Source organism: Felis catus, chromosome A2 (genome assembly GCF_018350175.1).
Source record: "Felis catus isolate Fca126 chromosome A2, F.catus_Fca126_mat1.0, whole genome shotgun sequence".
Lineage (NCBI taxonomy): Eukaryota > Metazoa > Chordata > Mammalia > Carnivora > Felidae > Felis > Felis catus.
Genome location: NC_058369.1, coordinates 125,110,229 through 125,137,486, shown reverse-complemented (window position 1 = coordinate 125,137,486; position 27,258 = coordinate 125,110,229). Strand labels below are relative to the sequence as shown.

Genomic DNA, 27,258 nt, shown 5'->3' with positions numbered 1-27,258 from the left:
CAAAAAAAAAATTATAGAGTTAAATGATGCAGAACAGAGAGGGGATGACTGCAGGGGCAAATTCCATGGACGACGGAGAGATCACGGATCTCAGGCAGAGGGGATTTCCTTAGAATTCAACCATTTTAACAAGGAGGCAGTGCAGAGTTTCAGAGGCAGGAGTATGGAAATCCTTTTCCAAATTATTCTATTTTCTCAATAGAATAAAACTGAAGTCATCATCTAAGAATGAGGTGGAAGAAGAAATTTGGGGAGGTTTGAGAAGGGAAGCGTGAATGGTACAGCATCCTTGGGAGAATGACAACATGACAGGAAAAGAGCCTACCTGAGGTTGGTGGTCATACATTTAAAGTGAAATATTTTATGTTTTTCATTCAGCCCACTGATGCAGGTGCAGAGTAGGTGGAGACTGAACCACACCTGGCATTTTCCAAGTGAACGTAATATACTCTTGAGATAGTGCACAAGAGTGAGTGTAATGAGCTATGGAATCTAAGTGGAGTAATGAGGGAAACGAGGCTATGAGGACGTTAACCGAGAAAATGTGTTCAGGTTAATGGATTGAGTGCTTTGAAGGGTTGAAAAATGGTGAAGGTGGGAGTAGTAGAAGAAGTGGGCTGGAAACTTAGGAAGTAGAGATTGTCAGAATTGGGATGATGGAAATTGAGATCATACAGTTGTTATTAAGGACAATGTCTAAGGTTTACCTTCAGATATGAGTGGTTGAGATAGGGTGGCGAACAAGACCATCAAACCATGGAATCAACAAGAGGTGATTTAAAGTATTGCTGAGCCATCAGGTGTCTCACCTTGGACGATGTGTGCTTGGAGTAGAAAGAGCTGCACATGATTGAGCAGAAAGATGTCCATTGACGAACACAGATCTGGGGCTTAGCAAAGCAGGTCACTGAAGTTTGGACATCAAGGGATGTCAGGATGGTGGTAGGACAGTTCTGGTGATGTCCACTAGTTCTAAACTAGCCTAGTCTTCAGCCGTAGGAAGAGGTGCTAATGGACTGAGCAAAATGAGGTCAGCCAGAGCTGCAGAGTTGTAAAGATTTAGGTGTGTGTGTGGTGTCCTTACTCTTTCTAGAAGCAGGTTCTGACTATGCTTTCTTTCCTCCTACCCAGACATCACATTTCACCCATTCATTCCATTTCACATTGTTTTTATCTACTGTCATAGTTGGAATTGACACACTGGTTCAGCTGAAATGTTTTGAGGTTTAAAAAATTAACTTCTGTAAATTGGAGAACAAACGTTGTGAGATTTAGGCCAAAGTTGTAGACCTGGTGGGCTTCAATGTCTCACATCTGGCACGGATGTGAGGACCCCGGCCACTAGTTCAGGAGCAATAAGGGAAGCCAAGAGATTCATTCTTTCTTTTAGCAAATAAAAGGGAGTACTTTATAACATTCAAACTCTGATGAATCAAGACTAAGGACAAAGGGGGAGAGACAGAAAAAGAAAACATTTTGAAACATTCTTAAAATGCTCAGTCACCATAGAGCGTTTAATCACTAGGTTTAAATCAAGGTTTTCCCACGTCTGTCTGTGTGACCTTGGACCATTTTCTTTATCACTTGGGGCTTCACTTTCTTTTTGAAATGTGTTGGAGTTCATAAGACAAATGTACTATTGGCTTTATCCTTAAATATTTTATTATTTACAGTTTCATATTTTAAAAATAAGGCAGAGGGGTGCCTGGCTGGCTCCGTCAGTAGAACATGCAGCTCTTGATCTTGGGGTTGTGAGTTTGAGCCCCATGTTGGGAGTAGAGATTACTTTTAAAAAATTTGAGAAAGATGAGCACTCCGTTATTTTGCAAAGTAAATGTATTACATTGTTGCTTTCTTTGCAAATTAAATAATCTGCCTCCAACATATAACTAAGTTCTCCAAATCTGAATGCTGGTTTATTAGATCTTTATCTCATTAGCCACCTGTTCTTATCTCCGACATTAAGTTTTGGGATCCTTCACTCCAGCATTTGAGTGAACAAGAATGTGGTAGAAAAGGATGGCTTAAAAGGCAAAGGGAGGGATGTTTTGTACCTCAACAGATTTCCTTTGTTTGGATATTTGGGGTAAACATTGGTAACGCTGTAGTGGGTTCAGGCTGTGTGGAGGCAGGGAATAAAACTAGATAATACTTTAAGATTCCTTGTTTTGATTTTGGAATAATGAGTAAGAATTTTCATTCATGCACATTATTTCTGGTGGGGTCTGTCATCTCCTTAGAGCCTTTTTGTTGATGAATTGCACACATCATGTAGTGGCATTCAATTTGCCACTGTTCTTCTGGATTCACAGGGGCAATGTCTTAAATGAGGTGTTTATTGTTGCCGTTTCAGGCACAGGAACATGGGAGGGGATGGAACTGTGTGCTCAGCCAGATGGACCGCTATCTAGTCAAATAGGACTGACTCTAACAGTCCACGTGAGGCTCATTTCCCCAGCTGGCTGAACATGGCAACCAGACCCTCAATAGGAAATTTGCTTCAGTGCTTCAAGCCATTCTTGGAAAAAGGTGGCTTATAAGTGTCCATTTGTGTGTTCAGTTAATATGTATGGATCTCCTAAATGGTGCCTAGTTATGGATACTTTTCCTAGTTAAGAGAAGGTAGTACCTGCATTATCAAATGGGCCAATATTTCCTATTCATTCAGTGCCTGGTATTTAGATAGCATCTTCCTTGAAAGAATTAAAATTTTCATGTATATCTCATTTACTCCTAAAGTCAATGTTTTCCAAGTTCTTGAATTGGCTAGTCCCTTAATGAGGCAAACTATCCAACAAGATCGCCATGCCAAGATTGCATATAAATTAATAAAAATAACCACTACAGAATATAATTTATTAAAAGAGCTTTGGTTGTCTTTTCTCTACTTTCTCCTCTTTTTTTTTTTTTAATTTTTTTGTCAACTTTTTTTTTTTTAATTTTTTTTCAACGTTTTATTTATTTTTGGGACAGAGAGAGACAGAACATGAATGGAGGAGGGGCAGAGAGAGAGGGAGACACAGAATCGGAAACAGGCTCCAGGCTCTGAGCCATCAGCCCAGAGCCCAACGTGGAGCTCGAACTCACGGACCGCGAGATCATGACCTGGCTGAAGTCGGACGCTTAACCGACTGCGCCACCCAGGCGCCCCTACGTTTTTTATTTATTTTTGGGACAGAGAGAGACAGAGCATGAACGGGGGAGGGGCAGAGAGAGAGGGAGACACAGAATCGGAAACAGGCTTCAGGTTCCGAGCCATCAGCCCAGAGCCTGACGCGGGGCTCGAAGTCACGGACCGCAAGATTGTGACCTGGCTGAAGTCGGACGCTTAACCAACTGCGCCACCCAGGCGCCCCTCTACTTTCTCCTCTTAATTCTTTTCACAGAGGTATCCAGGTCCTTTGGGATATCCTCATGTTAGGAATTTTGGTAGAGCTAAAAGCAAAGAGACTCCCAAGTAATGGTTTTTCCCGAACTTGTAAAAGCCAAAGCCCTTTGAGAAAATAACATTAAGTGCCCCAGAAGGAGAGTATAGTGATTGAAAGATTTTTATTTTTGTTTTTGTTTTTGTTTTCGTTTTGAGGCCAAGGAAAGAGAAGAAAAATCGCCCAAGGTTGAGGAGGAAAAGAGGCCCCTTCCCTCAAGTAGGCCTGGGATTTCTCCCTTGTAGGAGTCTCTCTGCAAGGATGGCTACATAGTCCATCTGCGAAGGCTGACCTCACCAAGTTTGCCATAGACGATGCTGGGCTTGATGGAGTCGTATGGTGTCTCTGTAGTAACCGGCGGGGGCTATCTACCAAAGCAATGTTGTGGTGTGATGGGAAACACCAAGAACCTTGAATGTTAGGAGATAGTAGGAGGACATGGCAGTTGAATAATGTCAAAGTTGAATTTTGAGCACTTTCAGGGGTGGGTGGAGCTCAGATTCAGACTTGAAGTGATGCAAGGAATATACACAATGGAGTATTACTCAGCCAAAAAATAATGAAATCTTGCCATTCGCAACAACATGGATGGAGCTAGAGAGTATAATGTTAAGTGAAATAAGTCAGTCAGAGAAAGGCAAATACCATAGGATTGCACTCATATGTGGAATTTAAGAGACAAAACAAATGAACAAAGGAAGAAAAGACACCCCCAAAAACCGACTCTTAACTATAGAGAACAAACTGGTTACCACAGGGGAGGTGGGTGAGGGGATGGGCAAAATAGGTTAAGAGGATTAAGAGTACACTTATCATGATGAGCACTAAGTAACATACAGAATTGCTGAATCGCTGTATTGTACACTCAAAACTAACAACACTGTATGTTAACTACACTGGAATTAAAATAAAATAAAATAAAATACAATAAAATAAAATAAAATAAAATATTTTTTTAAACTTAAACAAATGATATAAAGGAAAATTATGAAACACAATATTCCTTACACATCTATATTTGTGGACTAGTGTTCATTCCTACTACACTAACGCTGCACATAGTTTTGCAATTTTCAAAATTGTTTCCTTACCTTAATTACTTATGCCTTAGAATAAAGATATGAATAAGCACTATTATCAGCCTTGCTTTATAGATCGGAGAACTGAAATTCAGAGAAGTGGCACAATTTGCTCAAGAACACATGGCCAAATAGTGGCAAGGTCAAGAACCAAGGTTAGATACATCTGCCCCTAAATTTCATTTTTTTTTTTTTCAATATGACATGCTGCCTTTCTAATAGGGAAACGAATACCATTCATTAGGTGCTCCTGAGGAGATTGCTGGAGTTATTTAAATATAACTGAGTTAATTTAATCCACATTTAACGATAACAAAATCAGACCTCCATCACAGGTTCTCAGGTTCCTTGTGGGAGAAGTTTACTTGGAATTTTCCACCCAACTGCTTTGAGACCCAGGATCCTTCTCAGGCCCTGGGCATTCCTCTCTTCCTCAAGGAATCTGTCCGCCCCACCTTGGTCTATCCCTTAGGGCTTCACCACTGTTATGCAGTGGGACATTCTCCCCAGGTTTCCCCTTCCATGCGGTCCCAAATATAAACACAGGGCTCTCTTCTTCCCTGAAGCTATGAGTAACTTACAGAGAAAGAGTCAGCTCATGACCACTTCTAACAGGAGGTTGTTAAAAGCTTATAAATTTCTTACAGCAGTGGTCCCTGCTCTCTTAGCATGGCAATGTGACCTCTTAAACCTGAAATCTCCAGCTTTCATTTTGCTTCCTAGGCTGCAGATATTACCCAGGTAGAATAATAAATGCTATCATTTCCTCACTGTTCTTTAGCCACTGCTTTGGCTTTATTTCCCACAATGTCCAACCTAGAATCTGTGGCTCATCATTTCCAACCTCATTCCATTCCTTCATTCTCCTTCCTTTTTATCTACCTAATAAAACACCAATCCTACCTGAACCCCACATCCTCCTTTCCCGTGTCTACACCAGAACAGCTGAACAAAACAGCTGAAAAAATTAGATACTATGGCTGCACAAAATCTTACAGACTAGACAATTGGTTTCACCATAAATTCACGGCCCATATCTCACATGAGCCTTCAACAGTGCTGATCAATATGCTTCATTTCTCCAGGCTTGGATTTTGCGGAAGGAAGGAAGGAAGGAAGGAAGGAAGGAAGGGAGGGAGGAAGGGAGGAAGGAAGGAAGAAAAAATGACTTCCTACCTTGTCCTCTTTGCTGAGGTGTTCCAGGTTCCTTCTCCCCTCCTCTCTCAGATAACAGCCATGGTCCTTCATTCATCCTACCAGGTGCTGGCCATGGTCCTTAATTCATCCTACCAGGTGCCGGCCATGGTCCTTAATTCATCCTACCAGGTGCCACATCAGAAGCACAGGCATCCATCTTCTCCTTTCCTTCGGCCCCAGTGGAGGAAATGTTTCCCTTCCTGCCGCAGGTGCATTCCCCAAGTTCATGCCCTCTGCCTCCTTCGGGCATCGTCTTTTCACTCTCCTGCACCACCGGTGCCACCTACTAGGAATCATTCTTTTCACATATAATTGTAATTATAATTAATATCTCCCATCTTGTTAAACCCCATATTCTCCCTCCCAGCTCCCTCTGCCCTCAGAGGACATGCCATCGCTCGACCCCACAGCAAAACTTCCAACGAAGTTGTCCATATGCACAATATTTCCGCTTCCCTGCTTCCCAGTTTCTGAAGTCCCACCCATGACCCTTCCATCAAAACTTGTCAAGGTCAACAGTTGCTTTCCTATTCCCAAAATTAGTGCCCAGTTTCTTCCCCTTATTTCTTTTATTCCCTCAACAGAGCTCCATCCCACAGATGACTCCCCTATTCTTAAAGCACTACTCTCTCCACTTCCTTTCCAGCACATTTCCTGGGGTTTCTTTATCTCACTGTCCCCAGTATTCTTGGTCTCCTCTTTCTTCTTCACTTGAATGAAATGTTGTCTTTCCTCCACGTTCTGTCTGGGGCTCTTCTTCCCTCACACTTTCTTCCCAGGTAATCTCAGCAATTCCCATACCTTTAAATATTAGTGATATTGAAATCCCCAAATAGTAGTTCAGCTTTGTTGAGCTCCAGGCACCAATATTGAACCCGTCTTTCCTGTTTAATTAAATGTCAAAAACCCTTACCACATCATTCAAGCCAGAAATCTGCAAATCAGCCTGTTTTCTCCCTTCACCTCTATTCCTTAGTCACAATCCATTAACAGGGCCTGCTTGCGTCTCCAAAAGTGCAACTATCTTCTTATCTGCCTCTCATCTTATCTCCATTCCCACTATCTTCTCTCACCTAGACTTTTGCAAGCCGCATCGTGCTGTTCTCCTTTCTCCCAATCCTGTCTCACTGCCAAACGCTGTCCCATAGCAGCAAAAATAATCCTTTTAAAACATGAATCGGATCATCTGACCCCCGTGTTCCTGGAACCCTCCAAAAGCTTCCCCTTTCGCTAAAGGAAACCCAAACTTCTTATCATGCCCACAAGCTGCAGGTGATCTGACATCTCCTCTGACCCTGTCCTGTGTCCCTCACCTGCTTGCTTACCCTGTTCCGGTTACCCTGAATCTCTGTTAGGGCCTCTACACATGCTGTTCCTTCTGTCAGTAACTTCTTTCCCCAAACTCATCCCCCTGCCGTATTTTCTCAAAACTCTTAGAGAGAAGACTTCCTTTTCACCCATCTAGAATGTTCTGAACCTCAGCTCCTTATTTACTTCCTTCTTTGGACTTATCACAATTAATAATTTTTTAGTTCTTTGTCCAATTACTTGCTTGTATTTGTTTACCTGTTTCCACAATAGACGATGGAAAATAGGTCAACTTTGGTATTGAGCTTATAAGGCATTCAAATCTTGTTCCAGATCCTACCATCTATTTAAAAAAAAAATTTTTTTTAAAGCCTTCATCCTATGTCATGAATATCATAGATGAGGAGGGAGAGATTTTAGTCATAGCAGACTGAGGTCCATTAAATCCAGATGGGCTGGCCCAACTGGACCAGACCAGATCATAGACTTTCAACTTGACTTCTTGAGCATGGGTCCTAGGGAGTTTTGTTATGTCAGATCAAGTGGATAGAAGTCACACTTCCTTTTTATGCAGAGTGATTGACACCTACTCCAAAACACACAAGTCTGTCATTTCTGACCATCTGTCATGTCTGACCATCCGTGTTATACCTTTTAGCATTCTTCATGACTACTTCGGGAGTCCAACCTTTCCCTGATCTGATTTTGTGGCTTAGCCATTAGCCATTATGAAAATCAGAGTTAACGGAGTCTAGCCTAAAATAGTTCGTTGTGCCATATGGCCAATAAAAAGATGATGATAACTGATGCTTTTAAAATACACCTTGGCTTGACTTTACGTGGCCGATGAAATCATTTATTTTTTTTCAAGGCCAAATACCTGTGCAGGCATTGGGGGAGTGTACTTCATAACTGACTTCTCATTGAGTTATGTCTAGGAGGGCTTTCTAGTCTTTTTAATTTGATTTGCATGCCTATAAAATTTCAAACTTTGGTAATGTGTGATTTAGAACAATGTAGGAGGCGTACCTCTCCCATCCACAAAACTTATTTAGAATCATGGTACTTCCATACAAGACAATATACTCAGCAATAAAAACAAACAATCTACTGATACATGCACCAACGTGGATGAATCTCATATACATCATATTAAGCAGAAAAAGCAAATTTCAAAAGGTCACATATTGAGTGATTGCATTTATACGATATTCCGGAGACGACAAAAGTTCAGGGACAGAAAGCAGATCAGGGCTTTGACAGGGCTGGGGGCATGGTCAGGGGGTGATGGTGGTATTGACCACAAAGAGGCATGAAGGAATTCTCTGGGATAATTGAACTATTCCGTATCTTCATTAAGGTTGTGATTATAGAGCTGTATGCCTCCTATGGTACTTTTTATGTGTGGGCTTGGCTAGGCTATTGTATCCAGACATTGGGTCAAACACTAATTTAGGTGTTATTGTGAAGGTATTTTGTAGATATGGTTAACACCTACAACCATTTGACTTTAAGTAGAGGAGATTATCCCTAATAGTGTGGGTGGGCCTCATCCAATCAGTTGAAATGCCTTAGGAGCAGAACAGGGATTTTCCTGAGGAAGAAGAAATTCTGCCTCAAGACTGCAGCATTGATTTCTGCCAAGATTTCCAGGCTGCTGGCCTTCTTCTGTGGACTTTGGACTTGTCAGCCCCCACAATCGTGTGAGCCAATGTCTTGAAATAAATTTCTCCATCCATCTCTCTCTCTCGATGTGATTTCCTACTGATTCTATTTCTCTTAAGAACCTAACTCGTACAATGTGTTTATCCAAATGCATAGAAATAGTCACCTAAATGATGTGTTCTACTGTATGCAAATTATATCACAATGAATCTGGCTTTCAAAAAACTGATTCACAATATTTATCAGGATTCAGTTGGTAGGAGGTAAAGAGAAAGTGTACACGTGCGGGTGTGCAAATGAACGTGCCTGTGTCCATGGGCACTTGCCATTCTGTGTTTTTCTGCAGAGGCTATGAGGAAGGCGGTTGCATTTGAAAAAAAAGTCTTTAAACATGAAAGTGAAGTGATGAAAAGAAGAAGCCGTCTGTTTGTAGTCTGGGCTGATTAGGAGGTTGTTCTACAGCTAAAAGAGGCAGCACCAGTGCAACAGGGCACCAGTTGGTTTCTGTCCGTGTACTAATGAGTCCTAACACTTGGGGAGGGAAGTCAAATTAAAACGTAACTATGATTTGTTGAATACTCCCTATTCACCAGAGGCTGTGCCGGGCGGCTCAATGTGAACAAGGTGAATAAAATATGGTTACTGTCCTCAATGCGCTCACAGTCTAGTGGGGAACATAATTCCACAAATAACCATCACCCTGGACACAGAATGTTAAGAGACATCAGCCAGATAAAGAAAATTCCACAGGAGGAAAGGGGGCAGGGATATCATAGTTGAGCGAGAAAGTCAAAGAGGACTTGGCAAAGTTGCATGTTAGCTGGATCAGGAAACAGGAATAAGATTTCAAGAAGCAGAAAAGGGAGAGGGGGAAGAGGGTATTGGGGGAGGAAAGAACAGTACAAAGATGCATAAACGAAAGTGCAGATCTAGGAAAACATGGACTGCAGGAACTGGGAGCTCCAGCAGGGACAGGGAGAGTAAGTCCAATTTTGTTATTAATTCAATAAATACTTGTTGAGGGCCTCCTATGGGCCAATTTGGCAAGAACACAAGGTATGCATATAAAAGAGTAAAAGACAAAACTGCAAAAGGGAAGGCTAAGGTGAAAACACTGGTTAGACAAACGTTTCGTTAGAAATAGCTTTAAAATATTCCACCTCTGTTTGAGAAATGAATAAACCCTCTATTCGAGAAATGATGTGAAACAGATCACCCTGTGCCTTAAGACCTAGTGAAGATTTGCTCAAGCCATCATCCACACCTTATTAAATGTCCCGTGTCTTTCTCGAGGGGTTTGCTAATTCCCGGGTGCTTAGTCATCTTCACTTCTGGCTCTGATTTTCCACCACCCTTGAATCCTTGTTTTCACATTGCGCCTTCCAGCTATTCTGTGTATTCCACCCCCCTCCCCCAGCCTTTCTCGTGTCCCCAAGAAGCGGGCTCCTGTAAGTTTCCACTCATTCCTGCATCATCAATCTCGCCCTCCCTGCTGCCTTATTCCAACCATACTACAGACCCTTCATACTTGAAAACCCTTCACCTAATGTCTTGCTCCAGCTACTGGCTCATTCTGTGCTCCTCTCCGTGGAAAAATAATTCAGTATTTGTCTGTCCTCGATGTCTCCACTTCCTTACATCCCTTCTTCCTATTTAACAGATGCATATAGTGTAAAGAAATTGTCGGGGCTGGTCTTCTCACTGGGGACCCCTTAGACGTCAGTATCGAATGCTCAGGTTTTTAGAGAACATGATAACCCCTCACATGGCCTAGTGTCTCTTATTCTAGAGTCTCTTTGGTCTTATTTTTTAGAAACAAAAAATTTCCCTTCTCCTATGGAATATGTTGGAGGAGGCTAGAATTGTCATCTGGCTGTGTGGAAAAGTGAAGAGGGACCTGCTGTCTACAGAATTTCAAGCCAGTCTGGCACCTCTGGGCGGAGGCACCTAGAGATTAAGAACAAGAAGCTGCTATCACCCATCCGTTGAAGAAGCCAAGGTAAACAGCCTCTGCGGTTTTTTGCACATGTTATGCCTGAGCAGGAACTCAGGACTGCTGTCTACAAAGCCGCAGCCACCGCCAATGTCTCCAGCAAACGCAGGAGAAGGCATTTCTTCTCCCTGTCCCTCCCTTCCTATCTCTTCCTTGCCTCCCATGGACAGAATCTTCCCTTTGCTCCTCCAGTCCTTCCAATAAATGTAGAATAGATGCTCTGTATCAAAGTTTCCTTGCTTCAGTACCCTGGAGTGGTTTCCAATTTCCTGACTGGGTAGGGACATGCACATTCTTCCCTGCCCCAGTTACTCTGTAACCAGTACCACTGTGTGAGTCTTGGCAGGACTGAGCGCTCTCTGAAATGATCTTGCTTACTTTTGTTCACTTGTTTGTTGTCTCTCTTCCTCCCTCTGAAGGCGAGGACTGAGACGGGAGGAATCTTCTACTGCCAGCTTCACCCTTGTATCACCAGCACCTGGAATAAAATCTGCCTCATAGTAGATGTTCAAGAACTATTTGTGGAAAGAATGAATACACGCAAAAATGAGACTTGGGGACGCCTGGGTGGCTCAGTCGGTTGAGCGTCTGACTTCGGCTCAGGTCAGGATCTCACAGTTCATGGGTTCGAGCCCCGCATCAGGCTCTGTGCTGACCTCTTGCTCAGAGCCTGGAGCCTGCTTCAGATTCTGTGTTTCCTTCTCTCTCTGCCCGTCCCCTGCTCACGCTTTGTCTCACTCTGTTTCTCAAAAATAAATAAATGTAAAAAAAAATTTTTTTTAAAAGAAAATGAGACTTGGACATTTTCTTGGTCCACACTTAAAAAATTATCAACAGAATTCTTTTGGACCTATGGACTTTACTGATGGTGTGGAAGAGACGGAGGAGGTTTGCAGCTTAGAGACCGTATCTTCTCTATGTCTTTCAGACACTGTTATTCACTCTCCATTCCCTCCTCTTCCAGCCCCCTCCACAGCACCTCCCTTCAGAGCACACCTACCCAAATTCATCCTGTGGAGGAACAGTCTCCTCTCCTCCCTGCCCCCCGACATCCACCCTCAGCTCAGGGCTTACCTTTGTATACCCACACTTACCAGTGCTCCTATTTTCCTAGAACTGTCCCCTATCAACCTCCCCTCTCTTCTGCAATGGAAAAGTAGCAGCAGACAGGGTTTGTTTCCCCCAACAATATACACTATACTTCTTTTCTTAGAAGGCAAAATACCTACCATTGGTTTCAGTTTAAAACATTTTAAAAAATCAGTTTATTGCTTTTAGGTAGATATTAAATTAGGAAGGTGTCCCCAGATATGGAGAATAGTGGCAGGTAAGGATGGTCGTCCCTCTTCTGAATCAAATACTACGTGTTAAGGGTAATAAAAGAAAATAAAGATCTATAGCTGAGCTCCCTGACTATTCTTCAACTGCATAGGCCCACTACAAATTCAAATTCAAGGAGGAGTAAGAAGGGTGGGCACGTTATGTGACACTCAGGCCCTCCACCTTCCGGTTTAACAAAGAAAACTCTTCTGATTCAAATGATTTCCAAAGTCAGAAAAATGAAACTCAGCGAAGGGTGTGTGTGTTTATGAGTGTTGCAAATCTTGATAGAAGACACACAATTCCATACCTAATTTGAATGCACATCGCTGAGAAAATGCACGAACTTGAGAAGTAACCTTCAGACAAGGTCGGAGTCAGTAGCTCCTTCACCGCTGGGAACCAATCGCAGGACTGGCCATTGCCAAGGCGGCTCCGAGGCCCGGAGGCGGAGGCGTAAGTTGGCAGAGGTGATGGAGAGGGACGGAAGCTGGGAGAGAAAAATAGAAAAGAAAATAGGGATATTTGAATACCATCAGACATCGCTTCAGGTACATTTTGCTGTCTTAGCTGTGTGAGTCAGCCTGGCCGCAAACAAGCTATAAAAGGCACCGGTAGGGCCGGCTGCAGAGTGCGTATTTTGGGTCCGCAGCCCTGCCCACGTAGGAGCTCCCGGTGCGGCAGCTGCGCTTTCCCTAAATAAGGCACGGGCTGCGGGCACCCCCAGGGTCCAGTTAGAGCCACTCATCTCCGAGCGCCCCCCCCCCCCCCCCCGCCTCCAGGGAGGGGCAGGGGGAGTCACTAGCTTATTTGCATAATAGTCCTTACTGCCGTCCTCAGCGCTTCGGAAAATGAGAGTTGAACGTCAAGTAGAAAATCTTGTTAATCAAACTCAAATGCCTCGCTCAGCCAAGGAAACGGAGTAAATGAGCTGCTGCGGTAATCAAGTTCCAATTCTTATCTAAAGCCAGGGGCAGGCCGCCCCAAGGAGTGGTTATAAATGTGGGCAAGTCTCCCCCTAGTGGACGAACGGCATCACCTTTCCCTCGCAAGCCGGCCTCGTCCGGGTGAAACAAAAATTCACAAACATCCGGAAGAGAAGCAGCAAAGGAAGCAGCAAATGTGTTATTGTGACATACATTTCAGTCTTGATTTCCAAGGGGTTCTCTTCGGTGGGAAAACACAACTGAGTTGGAGTTTTTACCCACCATTTGAGAATTTTTACCCTTCGTGTGCTAGTTATTCAACAGCTGGATTTGACTGCCTGCCTCGCCATGAGGAAGGGTAAGCAGAGAGAATGCGCTTTTCTAGAATTGGTTTTGAAAGGCCTACATCACTTCCAAGGGGGTGCTATATTCCGGGACAAGCCAAGGAGGTCTCTGGCGAATAAAGAGTGGGGAAAGATGCTGCTGCTGTCATGGACGGTATGAGTCCTGATGTCCTTGCCCCTTGTACAATGGTATGTCAGTAACCTCACCAGACTGACAGTCTGTCATGGGGCATCCTTGTATGGGCCTTTTCTGCCAACTCTACCTCTGTTTGAACTAACAGCCATGCCCTCTACTCTTCCAAAAAGATAGATGAGGTGAGTCATCTATGTCCTTGACTGATCTTGACCAGCCCTTCCATAGTCTGCTCCAGCCACTCTTGACTTTCAGTAGGGAAACCTGAATCTACGGATGGCCCTCAAAAGAGTTTCTGGGATTCTGAATATATCTACAAGCGCACTTTTGTAAGTGTGTGTGTGTGGATGTGTTTGTCTTTTGGGATGAAAGCTTACACACTGGGAATTCATGAGATTTTTCACAGTATCTGTGACCTAAGAAACATTATAAAACACTGATGAAAAATCTCACTTCACTGGAAATCTCACTCCACTAGCCACAGCAGCCATAGGGTACTTAAGCTGTAAGAGTCAGAATGTCTAAATTCAGATCCACTGAGATTCATTAGGAAAGTAACTTTATCTCTCCAAGCCTTAGTTTCTGCATCTGTAAAATGGGAATGGTAACCATAGCATTTAATCCACTGACTTAATGCAAAGATTAAATGATACAGTGTATATAATGCACTTAGCAACTTTGCTGACACATAATTGACTCAGTAAAGGTTGGACTTTATTACTCTGAGGAACCCCTTTAAACATGTGTAAAATCTTAGGTTCTTTAAAATCCCAGTGTGTGTATCATGCACTTTCCAACAATTTTATGATTTTTTGGATGAGGAAAAAGGGTTATGTTTGTGTCTTTTGTTAGGAAAATATGTAATTTCTTTAAAATAACCTAAGTATCCAGAGTGATGAACTAGGTCATAGAATTATATAGTGATATAATTTTAAAGTAAATGGAGATGTGGATTATCATCTAATCATATGTCCTTCAATGCTATTTTATAGATACAGTCATCAAGATGCATCTTGAAGAAGTACTTGTACAGGTCACTCCAATTTTGTGGCCACAATCCAGGACCTAATTCTGAGCTAGTTTTACCACAGTTCTCAGAGACCTTTTTAGCCTTTTTTTCTCCCATTTCACGAGATTCTCAAAGGTCTATAAAAGAGAAGATTGAGAATGCCTGTCCTGTAGGAAACATCACCATCTATCAGAACTCTGTTCAAATCCCTGACTTCCTAGACTCTTTGGATCAAAACCAGTATTTTTTTTCCCTCTGAGCATTGTGTATCACAGTCTCCTCACTGTTTATCTTACTTTTATGATGCATATCACATTATATTTCTCTTTTTGTCCCACTAGAGCATAAACTTCTTGAAGACAGGAGATATGACCTTGAATCTAATAGAATCTGACAAAATAATGTTTCACGAAGGAAAGGAGAGAAGGTACAAAGGTATTGAAGGGCACCTATTTCATTGATGAACTTGAACCTGAAAAACTCCAGAGGACCTAAGAAAGGCCCATCACTCATTGCTGACACTTTCTCCTGGAGTCATCTGGAAATAATATGAACTATAATCAGCCTGTAATCACGGCCAACGGCACAGAAAGGTTAGAGCTGGGCTGTGAGAAAAAATCCAAGGCCCATTCACATCTTGGGGACAGGACTCTAGAAACTCAGAAGGGCAAAAGATGAGATCCAAGCCTGAAAATAGAATATATAGCAAGGATTGTTTCATAAGAACATGGCAAAAGCCTGGCTTCTTGATCTAGACCCGCAAGTGAAAGAACAGAGCTGAAAAAATACCAGGCTTGGTCCCTACATCTGAGATTGGACAGGACCAAAGGAGGGGCTGAGATCTTCAGCTTTGAAGATGAGTAGCCATGTGGGAAGAAATCAGCTAGGATCCGATGCTCCCTGCTGTATCTTCTGCTGTTTCTCAGCCTTTCCTCTTGCTGCGCCTCAGATTCTGCCACGATGGGAGAGGCATGGCCACACTTTCTGCCAGGACAACAATTGTCTTCTTGGAGTAAAGGCTGTTAACCTGAGCTTAAATCCTTCTTTGCCTCCCCTGAATGAATACACACATAAAAAGGGGCTGCAGAGCGCTGTGTGTCTGAATAGAGGATCTGTAGGTTTCATGAGCTTCTCGGAGAGGTCTGTGACTGAAAAGGAGTGAATAGTAGCTGCTCTAGTCTCTCAAGTCCTCACCGCTCCCCCAAGCCCTCCCAGAGGGATCTTATTCCTTTCAGACATCTACGAGTGACAGTTTTTTTTATCGACTCCCTGGACAGTCTTCCCTTTTGTCAGACCAGGAACTGCAGACACCAGTGTCTCAGGGAAGATTCCCCAAGTTGCTGCACATCCAGTGTTCTGCGAAGAGGATGCTGGATGTCTGAAAAGGCAGTCTGCCAGAGAATCCTAAAGGAGCCTAAATCATCACTGACCCAAGAGAAACTCATGAAACACAGTGCAAACTTGACCCCAAAGTGTTCCTTTGACACAACAGATAGAATAGCTCACAGAAAGTTTGGGGTAATGTGCTGATAGTCATTAGGAATGAATCATAATTCATTCATCTTCAAGTCAGCTTTTGATCTTGACAAAAGGCAAAAGCTACTTACTTCATTGTATCTTTAAATTATCTGGAGACCTGCTTTTCAATAGCTGGACAAAAGGGGTGATGTGTTTGTGTCTTTTTCACCAAAGAAACTCACATTCCAGAACAAAAGGACATTGTCAAGATTCCACTGCTCAGAGACAGAGAATTTACAGAGTGTTGTTTGAGGTTCTGGGGTTAATTAAGCACTGAAATTTATCAGAGAGTAGCATGAGATGGAAACATTTATTTTCTGTGGGATTTAGATCTATTCCAGCCTTTAGTAAATTGCAGATGTTACCGTAGTGCCCAGGTCCCAAGAGTAAGAATAAAAGAGAGTAATCTAAATGCTACAGCGGATTCACTTACCCAAATGAGTAGCTTTTGAAACAGCATTTGGGTCTCCTCTGGTGTTAGATGCCCAAATCAGTAAGGTCACCCTTCCATCCACCGTCTCCTGAATAAAATCTGCTGTGAAGAAGGAAGGTAAATGTCAGTGGAAATCAGGATGATTCCTAGGGATTTGAGGAGAAACTGTGTCTCCAAGGACGCTGGTGTGGACAGTTGACATCTGTGAGAGACACAGCCGGGTGCCTGATGAAAGCCATCGTCTCTTCTGTAGTACCACACAGCCATTTTGCTCTGAGATGTTAAAGAACACAAAATTACATTGTCAAACTTTGTTCAAGCTAAGAATGATGATAGGACACAATCCAGGCTGCTGAGACATAAGCAGAAGTTGGGAAATTTTTTCCAAAAGGTGCAGCTAATCTGTGCCTTTTGACCTCTGCTCTTCCTCTTCTTTCCTTCTGGAATGGAAACAAGATGCTGAAGGTGAAGGAGCTACCTGGCACTGACCAGGAGACATGCATGCAGACAAAATTCACAATGCTAGGAAAAAGGTACAAAGTGCTAGGGTCCTTGCTAGGGCCACAGAACCACCCTATCAACCCTGGACTTCTACTTCCAGTCTTTCTTTGTCATACAAGGCATTGTCTCCTACTTGCAACCAAATGCAGTCCCTACAAGATGCAGTGTCTCTACTGTCATGATGCCTTGAGGCTCCAAACCCCCTCTGAAACTTAGATGCCAATCAGGAGTGAGAGAGAGAGACAGTGGGAGAGGGATGGAGAGATATGATGAAACTATGTTTTTTTCTCTCTCGATTATCAAATTGAATTAGACAACATTTCTGGACCTCAGTGAGAGGGAAGCTCAAAAAAACGAGTTAATTTTTATTTTAGAAAAAAAATAAAGGATTTATTTTGCACATTTGCTTTACAACTTCTAAAATTCATACATGCTACAAAAGTGCAGCATAACAAAGAGCTTAACTACAATGCACATTTACAAAGAGACCCTTACTGGTGGCATCTTCTTCCTAAGGCCCCAGCTGTCCCTCTTTGCTGTTTGGGGGCCCACTTTTCCTCTCTCTGCTAAGATCTTTCTAGTATCTTCCTTTCTCTCCGTGTCCCAGGGTCTTGAAGCCCTGTCATGTCAGCTGCCCAGAGGAAACATTCAAAATTCCTATTAACTTATTTGGTAGCAACTTAGCCTCCTATGTTGTATCACCTCCTATCTCTTCCATTTCATAGTGAACGAATTGGTAATACACTTTCCGTGACCAAATGAGCAGTCTTTAGCTTTGCCTTGACAACTTCCCAAGCCTCTAAGTTTTTAGGCTGGGCTTAAGGTCAAAGTAGGAGGGCTTTCCTCCTCCCAACCGTGACTAGAAGCACAGAGTGGTGTGCAAGGGCAGTCATGTGGAACCTTTATTCTCTTAACATTCCAAAGTAACTGCATGTAGGTTAGGGGTTTTGTCCCCTCTTTCATTTTTTTAACTTTTTAAAAAAGTTTATTTATTTATTTTGAGAGAGAGACAGAGAAAGACAGAGAGGAGCAGAAAGAAAGGGAGAGCGAATCCCAAGCAGGCTCTACACTGTCAGCATAGAACCTGATGCAGGGCTCGAACTCAGGAACTGTGAGATCATGACCTGAGCTGAAACCAAGAGTTGGACCTTAACCAACTGAGCCACCCAGGCACCCTTATTTCCCCCTCTTTTAAAGTTTATTTTGAGAGACAGAGAGTGTGAGTGAGGGAGGGGCAGAGAGAAAGGGAGAGAGAGAATCCCAAGCAGGCTCTGTGCTGTCAGTGCAGAGCCCGATGTGGGGCTCAATCTCATGATCATGGCCTGAGCTAAAATCAAGAGTCAGATGCTTAATGCACCAAAGTTAGGGGTTTTCCCCCTCTTTTAATAGACATATTCATCTAAACCCTGGCAGTGCTACAGACCCAATAATCAAGGATTAAAGCACACTTTCAATGGTAAGAATAACACAGAACTAGCTATTTGAGCTCAACTCACTAACTCAGTGGCAAGAACCAGAAATCCCTTCTCTTTGGGCGCATCCTGGGAACTGTAGCCCTTTCCCTGCCTCAGTTTCCACACTCTCAGTGGCTCCTGACTCAGGCATGAGCTAGCACTTCCCTGGGCGACACTCCAATCTCTCTTGTCTTCACAGCCAGAACTTCTCTTCCAACTAAAGTTGCCAACTGCTTGACAGCCATCCTCACTGGACTGGAGCCAGCTGAAGCCCACACTGAATCCCACTGAATCTCACTAGCCATGTCCTGGGCCATGTCCTTAAGAGGGGGGTGTGTTCCTTGATAAAGTGTCAGGGCAGAGCAGCCCCAGGGACTCTTCTACCTGCCTTCCCCCTAATACACACACACACACACACACACACACACACACACACACACTTGCTACTACTGTGAAGAGGAGGGGTGTCCAGCTCCAGGCTGAATACTGCCTCTCTTGGATCAGGTTACTGCCCTCCCTGCCTCTTCTCAGCAAGTATTGCCAAACTTCTGCACCCCCATCTCCACTGGGAGGCAGTGCAATGAAATGGTTAAATCATGGGCTTAAAAGCTCATAAAATTGGCCTTACCTCCCAACTTGCTGCTTTTTAGCCAAGTGACTATGAAGAAGTTACTTAACCTTGTGAGCCTCAGTCACCTCATCTTTAAAATGGGATTAATGATTATCCATGTGATTTTTAAAAAGATTATGTAAGATGATATGAGTGAAGTACTTAGTAATAAGGCTGACTCCTCATAGGTGTTGATAAATTGATGCTTCCAATGATGGATTTCTTCCTTTTGCAGTTAATGTGGAGGCTGGAAAGCCAGCACACAAACACACACACACACACACACACACACACACACACACATACATGTGCCACTTGCTGGTCTCTCTTTAGTGGGGACTAGTCCCTCTCCAGCAAAGTAGGGTCTGAGTCTCCTTCTATTCACCCCTCTCAGTCATTTTGTTCTTGGTTCCTCTCACCAGGATCTGACACAACATTTAAAAAAGAGAAGGTAAACTCTGGAATATGGAGGCTTGGTTCCCCCTAGTTAGGCTGGTGATGCTCTTTGGGGCAGAGTGAAGGCCAAGCAAACAGAGAAACCACTGGAACCAGACAGTTTGAAATAAGTCCTCTAAAAGAATTACAAAGAAAAGGCATGGGATTCAGACCAGAAAAAAGGCGACCACGTGGATGGGTCACTTGAGATGGGCTTTGAAAGAAAGGATTTTCACGCGCAAAAGGTAGATGGGAAAGTCAGTGTGTGCAGAAAGGGAAGCAAGAGCAAAACATCAGGTTTTGGAAATTATGGAGCCTAGTCAATGTGGCTAAATCAAGAGCTAAATTTCTGGCTTTTCGGGGCGCCTGGGTGGCGCAGTCGGTTAAGCGTCCGACTTCAGCCAGGTCACGATCTCGCTGTCCGTGAGTTCGAGCCCCGCGTCAGGCTCTGGGCTGATGGCTCGGAGCCTGGAGCCTGTTTCCGATTCTGTGTCTCCCTCTCTCTCTGCCCCTCCCCCGTTCATGCTCTGTCTCTCTCTGTCCCCAAAATAAATAAACGTTGAAAAAAAAATATTTTAAATTTCTGGCTTTTCAAAGTCAAGTTTGGTCTCTGTTGATGTCTGGCTAAGCTTTTGTCCTTTCTGCCCATTCATTACAATGGAAGCCAGGAAAAGATCCTTCTGCGAAAATGTAGACAAGTTGAAGAAAAACTGAAAAATCAGCCTGGTGATCTTGCTGGGTTTCTCTGTGGAATCTGTACTTCCTGTAAATGAGAAGCCATTATAATGTTTCCATTTGACCCCATGTTGATATATACATGTGATCTTGCCTATACATATGTGTATGGTATTTATGTCTTTATTAATATATATTATTATATTATATATTAATATATATAATTATATATTATACGTATATATTATATATAACATATATGTTATATATTATACATATGTATATTATACATATACATATATTGTACATATATTATATGTACAAATATGTGACTGGAATTATATATGCCCATGTGTTTATCTCTGGTTGGTAAGATTGTGGGAAATTTAAGTAAAGATCCCTGTTTCCTAACTTTCTTTTTTCCCTCTTTTCTCACTTAACAAATGTTCAGTGAGGTGAGCTTGTTTGGACAAGAAGCCCACGTATGAAATAAATGGAGCTTTAGAAAACAAAAACAAAATGCACCTCGTTCATGTTACTATTTGGCTTGCAAATGTCAGGGAACTTGTGGAAACAGAAGTAACATTAGCTAAATAAGATTCTACCCATAGCAGAAAGATTTTATTAATAAGCCCCCCTCCAGGCTACGTTTTCAGAGCAGACCCATGAAATCTTTAAAAGCTTATTTTAGCAATCCCCCTGAGATTTCCCAGCAGCTCCAGAGGAGTAAGTTGAGAATAAAGATTTCAAGGGAATTGGCCTCTGCTCCTCTTCCTCTGCCCCCATCCCAGCCCCACTGCACGTCACCACTGACTCCTTGGTGACATAGAAGAGGAACTGAGTGAGCTGCTATCTAGTTGTCTGACATTTTTGCCCATCTCTGACTTAACCCACCTGAAGAACATGCACCTGCGGCTTACAACTTTACTCAGATTATGAGACCAGTTTTGCACAAAGGTTATTCATTGTTCGTATAGAAACAGAGACGGTGAGTTAGAGATGAGAACAGAAGGACAGAAAGGAGACATACCACACATGGCCCTGAAGGTATTGGGAATGAGTTTAGCTTTATTCTAAATGTAGAAAGAGTGCATTAGAGATTTGGAGCAAGGCAGTGCCATGATCTAGTTAAGAAGGTCCTCTTACTGCTTTGTAGAGAATTAACTGGTGTGAAATGGAAGCAGGAGGATGAGTTTAGGGAGTGGTCTAGGAAAAAGATGATGTGTTAAGCTCACACACATGCATGAATAAATATATACATATATATGCATATATACATATATACATACTCACATAGAAATATCTGTAGACACATGTATTTCTGTTTACTTGAAATCAAATGGCTACTATACTATGCCCTTATGTAGTTCTATTTCTTGTAACAATTATTTTTTCATCTTCTCTGAAAAACTCTTTTTGACAGGCATATAGTGTTTCATTGAATGGACATGGCATTGGTTATTGAACAAAATTTTTGGTGTTTGTTATTTCTTTCCGGTTCTTATTATAACGGATTATACTTTCACTAATGTGTTTGCCAAAAGATTGTTGAGCATGTCTCTGGTTATTTCCGTCTCTGGTTATTTCCTTTTGTTTAAAGTTTATTTATTTATTTTGAGAGAAAGAGAGACAGGGAGAGAGGCAGAAGGGCAGAGAGAGAGGGAGAGAATCCCAAGCAGGCTCTGCAATGTCAGCACAGAGCCCAATGCAGGGCTCAGACCCACAAATTGAGAGATCATGACCTGAGCTGAAATCAAGAGTTGGATGCTCAACTGACTGAGCCATCCAGGTACCCCTCTGGTTATTTCTTTAGAGTTAATTATTGAAGTGCACTGGGTCAAAAGTTTTCTTTTTATGGGTTTTGACACAGAATGCCAAACTGCTCTCCACAATGGCTGCCCTAATTTATACCTATATCAGAAGTTTATGCTGGTGCCCAACTTCATATACTCTCCCATATAATTTAAATTTGCCAAGTTAAGGGGCACCTGGGTAGTTCAGTCGGTTAAGCGTCAGATCTCGTGGCTCAGGTCATGATCCTGTGGTTTATGAGTTGGAGCCCTGCGTCAGGCTCTGTGTTGACACCTCAGAGCCCGGAGCCTGCTACATATTCTGTGTCTCCCTCTCTCTGGCCCTCCCTTGTTCATGTTGTGTCTCTCTGTCTCTCTCAAAAATAATTAAACATTAAAAAAAAATAATAAAATACCCTTGCCAAGTTAATGGACAGAAATCTTGCAGTTATTTTTTTTAATTTTTTTTTTACTCTTTATTTTTGAGAGACAGGGAGAGAGAGAGATACAGAGTGCGAGTCGGGGAGGGGCAGAGAGAGAGGGAGACAGAGAATCCGAAGCAGGCTCCAGGCTCTGAGCTGTCAGCACAGAGCCCGATGTGGGGCTCGAACTCACGGACCATGAGATCATGACCTGAGCCGAAGTTGGACGCTCAACCGACTGAGCCACCCAGATGCCCCTCTTGCAATTATTTTAAGTGGTATTTCTTTGATTATTAGTGAGGCTAAATATATAGTGTCCTTTTTAATTTATTTTTTCTGTGCATTGTCTTAAAGTAGAGCAGAGAGGGGTGCCTGGGTGGCTCAGTCGGTTGGGCGTCCGACTTCAGCTCAGGTCATGATCTCACAGTTCATGGTTTCGAGCCACGCATCAGGCTCTGTGCTGACAGCTCAGAGCCTGGAGCCTGCTTCAGATTCTGTGTCTCCCTCTCTCTCTGCTGCTCCCCTGCTCATGCTCTTTCTCTGTCTCAAAAATAAAATAAAAACATTAAAAAATTTGTTTTAAAAAAAAAGTAGAGCAGAGCATTCCTTAAATTATGGACCTAAGACCATAAATCATGCACAAAAACTTGTGCCAGTCAGTAAATTCTCTGTGACTTATTGAGCTATTTCTTGCATCTATCTGACATCTAGGTTGCCTCATGCCATCTCACTTGCTAAGCAAGCCTGGAATGAGTGTAAATAAAAATAAATGCTTTGAAAGTTGGTTCAAGTTGCTATCTTGTATGTGAAACGTGGTGCTTAACAAATGATCCTACAACACTCTTGTGAATGCCATGCTGGTCTCGCTGTAAAATTAATTGAACAATTAGAGTTTGTGGCTCTCTAGTGAAGGAAGGAAACTCAAAGTTTCAGGCAAGCTGTGTGAGCAAGGAAGCAGCATCGCCAAGAGACATATTATAGAAAACGGCTCTCAAAGGCCATCCTTCATGACGGTACCAGGATTGCATGAATTCAGCCGTGGAGCCGTGCCGTCTGAAGCCTCACTTAAATGTAGCCGTGGCTTGCTACCTGCAGGAAGAAAGAAGTCATGCTCACTTTTTATTGGCAAAACATTAAAAATGTGAGAACTTAGAAAGGGCTTATAAGTTAGGGGACATAAAAGCGGAGAGACTGGTAGTAAAATAAGTGAACAATTTTGTGGTTTTCATTTCTGAGGTCTAGTCCTGAGCTTTTATTGACTCAGAAACAAATAGGTAAATCATTCACTGAAGTTCTAAGGCGCAGTCTGAATAGCTTTTGACTTTAATCCGGTACTGCCTAAATTGCAGCAGGAAGGGGGTTGATGGGCATGTGTTTCTTTCAATAAATATGAAAAAGGTAGAAATCCCTTTTCTCATCTTGTTTTCTTTATTGAATCCTGTAACCTTGGAAATAAGACCGCTGGAATTAACGTAACTTTCATTTCTTTAAACGCTAGGGAATCATGGCTCTCGAGACCCTACCACACCCCTGGGTTAGGAGTCAGGATTAAATCTCAGCTGTTGACACTTCACACCAAATCACTGTGCTCCCAAGGACATCATTCAAGCAACGTTACCCCTCAAACCATGTCATGGGAAAACACAGTATACCAGGATTTTTGATCTTTTTCTTCCTGGGGGAATGTAATACAGTCCTAGGATGGAGCCTTTGAGCAGAAGAAGAAAAGAAGAAATAACATTTATTAAGCACCTTCTATGTACCAGGCCCTCTAGCTGTGCCTCATATGTTTTACTGCAGTTAATTCTCATAACAATCCTCCGAGATAGGTACAGATAGCCCCATTTTCCTAATGAGGAAACTGGGGATCAGAGTAGTCAAGGAGCAGGTCCGTGGCCCCACAGCCAGAAGTAAATTTAGATCTGTGTGACTTGAAAGCCTATGAACCTTCTACTGCCCATTGAACATTCTGGATTTCAGGATCTGGGGAAAACTCCCCCTTCACTCAGGATGGAAGATAGAGGAGAGCAGGAGAAACCGGTGTGCCCAAGCCCAGCCTGAAAGGCCTTGACGCACAATTTGGCTGCACCTCTGTCATGTGCAGGTGAGGACATGGAAGCCTGGGGACACAGGCCGAGTTTCCTAGAAGCAGGGACCAAAGTGAGGATTGGTGAAGGGGTGCAGGCTGGCGGGGGGGAAGAAACTAAGCAGAGATGTGGTTTGGGGCTCCCGGCTGACAGCCAGCACTAGCTGCCCGACTTGTGAGAGGCCATTGTGGATGTCCCCAGCCCCAGCACAGCCTCTGCTGCTGACACCATGTGGAGCAGAGACAGGGCATCCTCCCTGAGCCCTGCCCAAAGTCCTGCCCCTGAGAATCATGGGCAATGTCATGGTTTTGTCTTCAGCCAGCCACTAAGTTTTGAGGTAGTTTTTTTTTTTTTTTTTTTTTTTCTGCAATGATAGATTGCTAAAACATCTGCAAAGCCTGTATCTGATGGGGGTGGGGGGTGGGGGGAGAACATTCCCTAAAGCAAAGTCTAATTACTGTTTCCAACAAAGGGGAATGTTAACAAAGGGCATGTTAATCCCCTTTATCTGTTTCAGCCATCCCAACCCCCAACCTGCCCTCTGATCACTACCAGTGTGTGCTCTGTCTTTAGGAGTCTGGGTTTTTGTTGTTGTTTGTCTCTGTTTCTTCGTGTATCTGTTTTGTTTCTTATATTTCATGTACGAGTGATGTCATGTTGTAGCTTTGTCTTTCTCTGTCTGACTTACTTCACTCAGCATTATATCCTCTATATTTGTGTGTCTGTGCACTCTGTGTGTCTGTGTGTGTCCAGCACGTCTCCACGGGAGTGTTCATATTCTATGTCTATATCCATGTGTGTCGAGTGTTGCCAGAACTGTGCACCTGAGGGGCGGCGGTGGGGGGGCGGGGGGGTGGGGGGTGGGAGGTATGTTGGCTCTATGTCTCCCCCTGTATGTCTGCATAGCTGGTGTCCCTGGACTGTCTCTGTGTGCATGGTGTGCCCTATGGACATCCTTGTGAGTCTATGTCACTATTTTCTGTGTGCCTCTGGACTCCTCTCTTTCTCTCTATTTCCGTTCTGAGGATGTTCCTCCCGTCCTGTGGTGTGTCCAAAACAAACAAACAAACAAACAAACACACAAACAGACAAACAAGAAAAAGAAAGGAAAGAGAAAAGAAAAGAAAAGAAAAGAAAAGAAAAGAAAAGAAAAGAAAAAAAGAAGACCTGTTACATAGTCTCTTAGAGACAAGACCTTGGACCTGCTCCTTAAAATCTGCAGCCTGATTCCCCTGAGAGCATATCTTGCTACCTTTGGATTCTGTCAGTCATTTTCCTTGAAATTCTGCTTGTAGGAAGAGAGCATTGGCTAGGCCTGGCCAGACTTGGAGGCCCATCCCTGACCTGGGAATGAGTATCAGACAATCAAATGCTTGGATATAGGAAGCTGAATCTCAGGTGGTACAATGAGCATCCCGTGTCCTGTGGAAGCATCCTGAGGGGATGCTGGGTTGTCACGTCCTGCTTCTCTCAACCTTGACCTTTCCTACTCTTCTCCTTTCTGAGGCCTGCTTATGCATTTCTTTTTAGACTCTAATTCTATCTTTCTGTGAACTCCTTTGGATGCTTGCAACCAGAGAGCCTTACCTAATACACAAATTTTGAGAGGAAGTAGCCTCGGAGCATAGTTCTAATTTAGCACAGGAGGAAACTGAGGCCACGGGAGGTCGAGATTCACTGCTCCAGGTGGGTAGCCAGAATCAGAGTCCAGGCTTTCTGATGTTCAGCCCAGTGCATGTCCTCTATTCCAAAAGGGAAGCAAGTCTTGGGATGGAATTTTCATTTTGCAGATGGGGAGAATGAAGTCGAGCCCATATAGGGGGAGTGCTTCTATGGTCAGAAGAGACCCAGACCCTGAAGACAGGCCAGCCTCAACACTGCAGCTACTCAACGTCTAGTCTTCTCTAAAGAGACACTCCAACTCTGACCAAAAAATCTAAACTACTCACCAAGGTAGGTAGTTACCTTATGTTTTGAATCATTAGTAAAGAAATACATTTGTCTCTCCCCATTCAATTCTAAAAACTAATGGGAATTTAGGTTGTAATAAATGAGTTCATTGGGAAAGTAATGTGCCTACTTAGTAGAAGGTCTCAGAAGCGTGACAAAGGCCCTGGAGTACATTCATGAGATGCTCTTAAAACCCACATAACAAAAGGATTTACACTTTTAAACCATGAATTAAAAACTATGAATCTATTATTCATGAAATGACTTACATTAGTCAAGCAATTTCTACTTTCTTTCTCTTTCTCATCCTTAAGTTACCGATGTGTTTCTCAATTTTCTCTGCTGAAAATCATTTTTTTCTTTATGTCTCCTCTCTTTATTTGTCAAGAAGATATGTCCTTCAAACTAAAGACATATCTTATTTTCTACAACATCTGTGGGTGTTGAATCTATCCACACTGCTTAGATGTTTATAGACTCTGGCTATATTAGTTTTTCATTTCTGAACTTTTACAGCGCTCATATTCTGGCAATTAAATACAGTTTCTTACTTTGCTACTTCCCACCTGTGCTTTCAGCTTCAAGATTACATTTTCATGGATGGTAATAAATCTTTTTCCATCTTTTACATGCCTCATTGTTCACACAGAGTTGTAAGACAAGAGATTTTTTTTTTCATTGATTCATTTCTTCAACAAATATTTATGGAGAATCTTCTAGGTCCTAGGAATGGTTCTCACCTTACTGCTCCCCACGTGAAGATGATGGCATTCTGGCTTCACAAAGTGAATGAATCAATCAGTGCCTCTCTCAAGTCTTTACTCATTCAAGTGTCCCATCACCAAAAAGGGGAATTAGTCAGCTAGGGCCTTATGGAGCCTGAGGCATATCCAGGTGACACATTCTAAGAAGAAAATTCACAGAACTTGACAATAACAAGTTAAAATACTCAGGGTCTTTGAATACAGAGAGGTTGAAAGATCC

The 27,258-nt window shown here is 42.8% G+C and overlaps 2 long non-coding RNA genes across 14 annotated transcripts in view; one reads left to right on the top strand and one right to left on the bottom strand.

Moving 5' to 3' along the window:
- The window catches only part of LOC111559527, an 81,337-nt gene extending 64,620 nt beyond the window's left edge, over positions 1-16,717 (bottom strand). For 4 of the 13 annotated variants that reach the window (XR_006594378.1, XR_002740559.2, XR_006594379.1 and 1 more), the window contains exons 1-4: positions 12,816-12,955; positions 12,298-12,477; positions 11,046-11,145; positions 5,681-5,987 (exon numbers count right to left, since the gene is read on the bottom strand). This is a non-coding gene — a long non-coding RNA (uncharacterized LOC111559527). Of the gene's footprint in view, positions 1-5,680; positions 5,988-11,045; positions 11,146-12,297; positions 12,478-12,815; positions 12,957-16,350 lie in introns of those variants that run through there. The other 9 variants (XR_002740555.2, XR_002740557.2, XR_006594381.1 and 6 more) reach the window with 6 other exon arrangements.
- On the top strand, positions 12,974-17,253 carry LOC123383943. The gene is made up of 2 exons (XR_006594383.1): positions 12,974-13,271; positions 14,741-17,253. It is a non-coding gene; the product is annotated as an uncharacterized LOC123383943 (long non-coding RNA).
- The last annotated feature ends 10,005 nt before the right edge of the window (positions 17,254-27,258 follow it).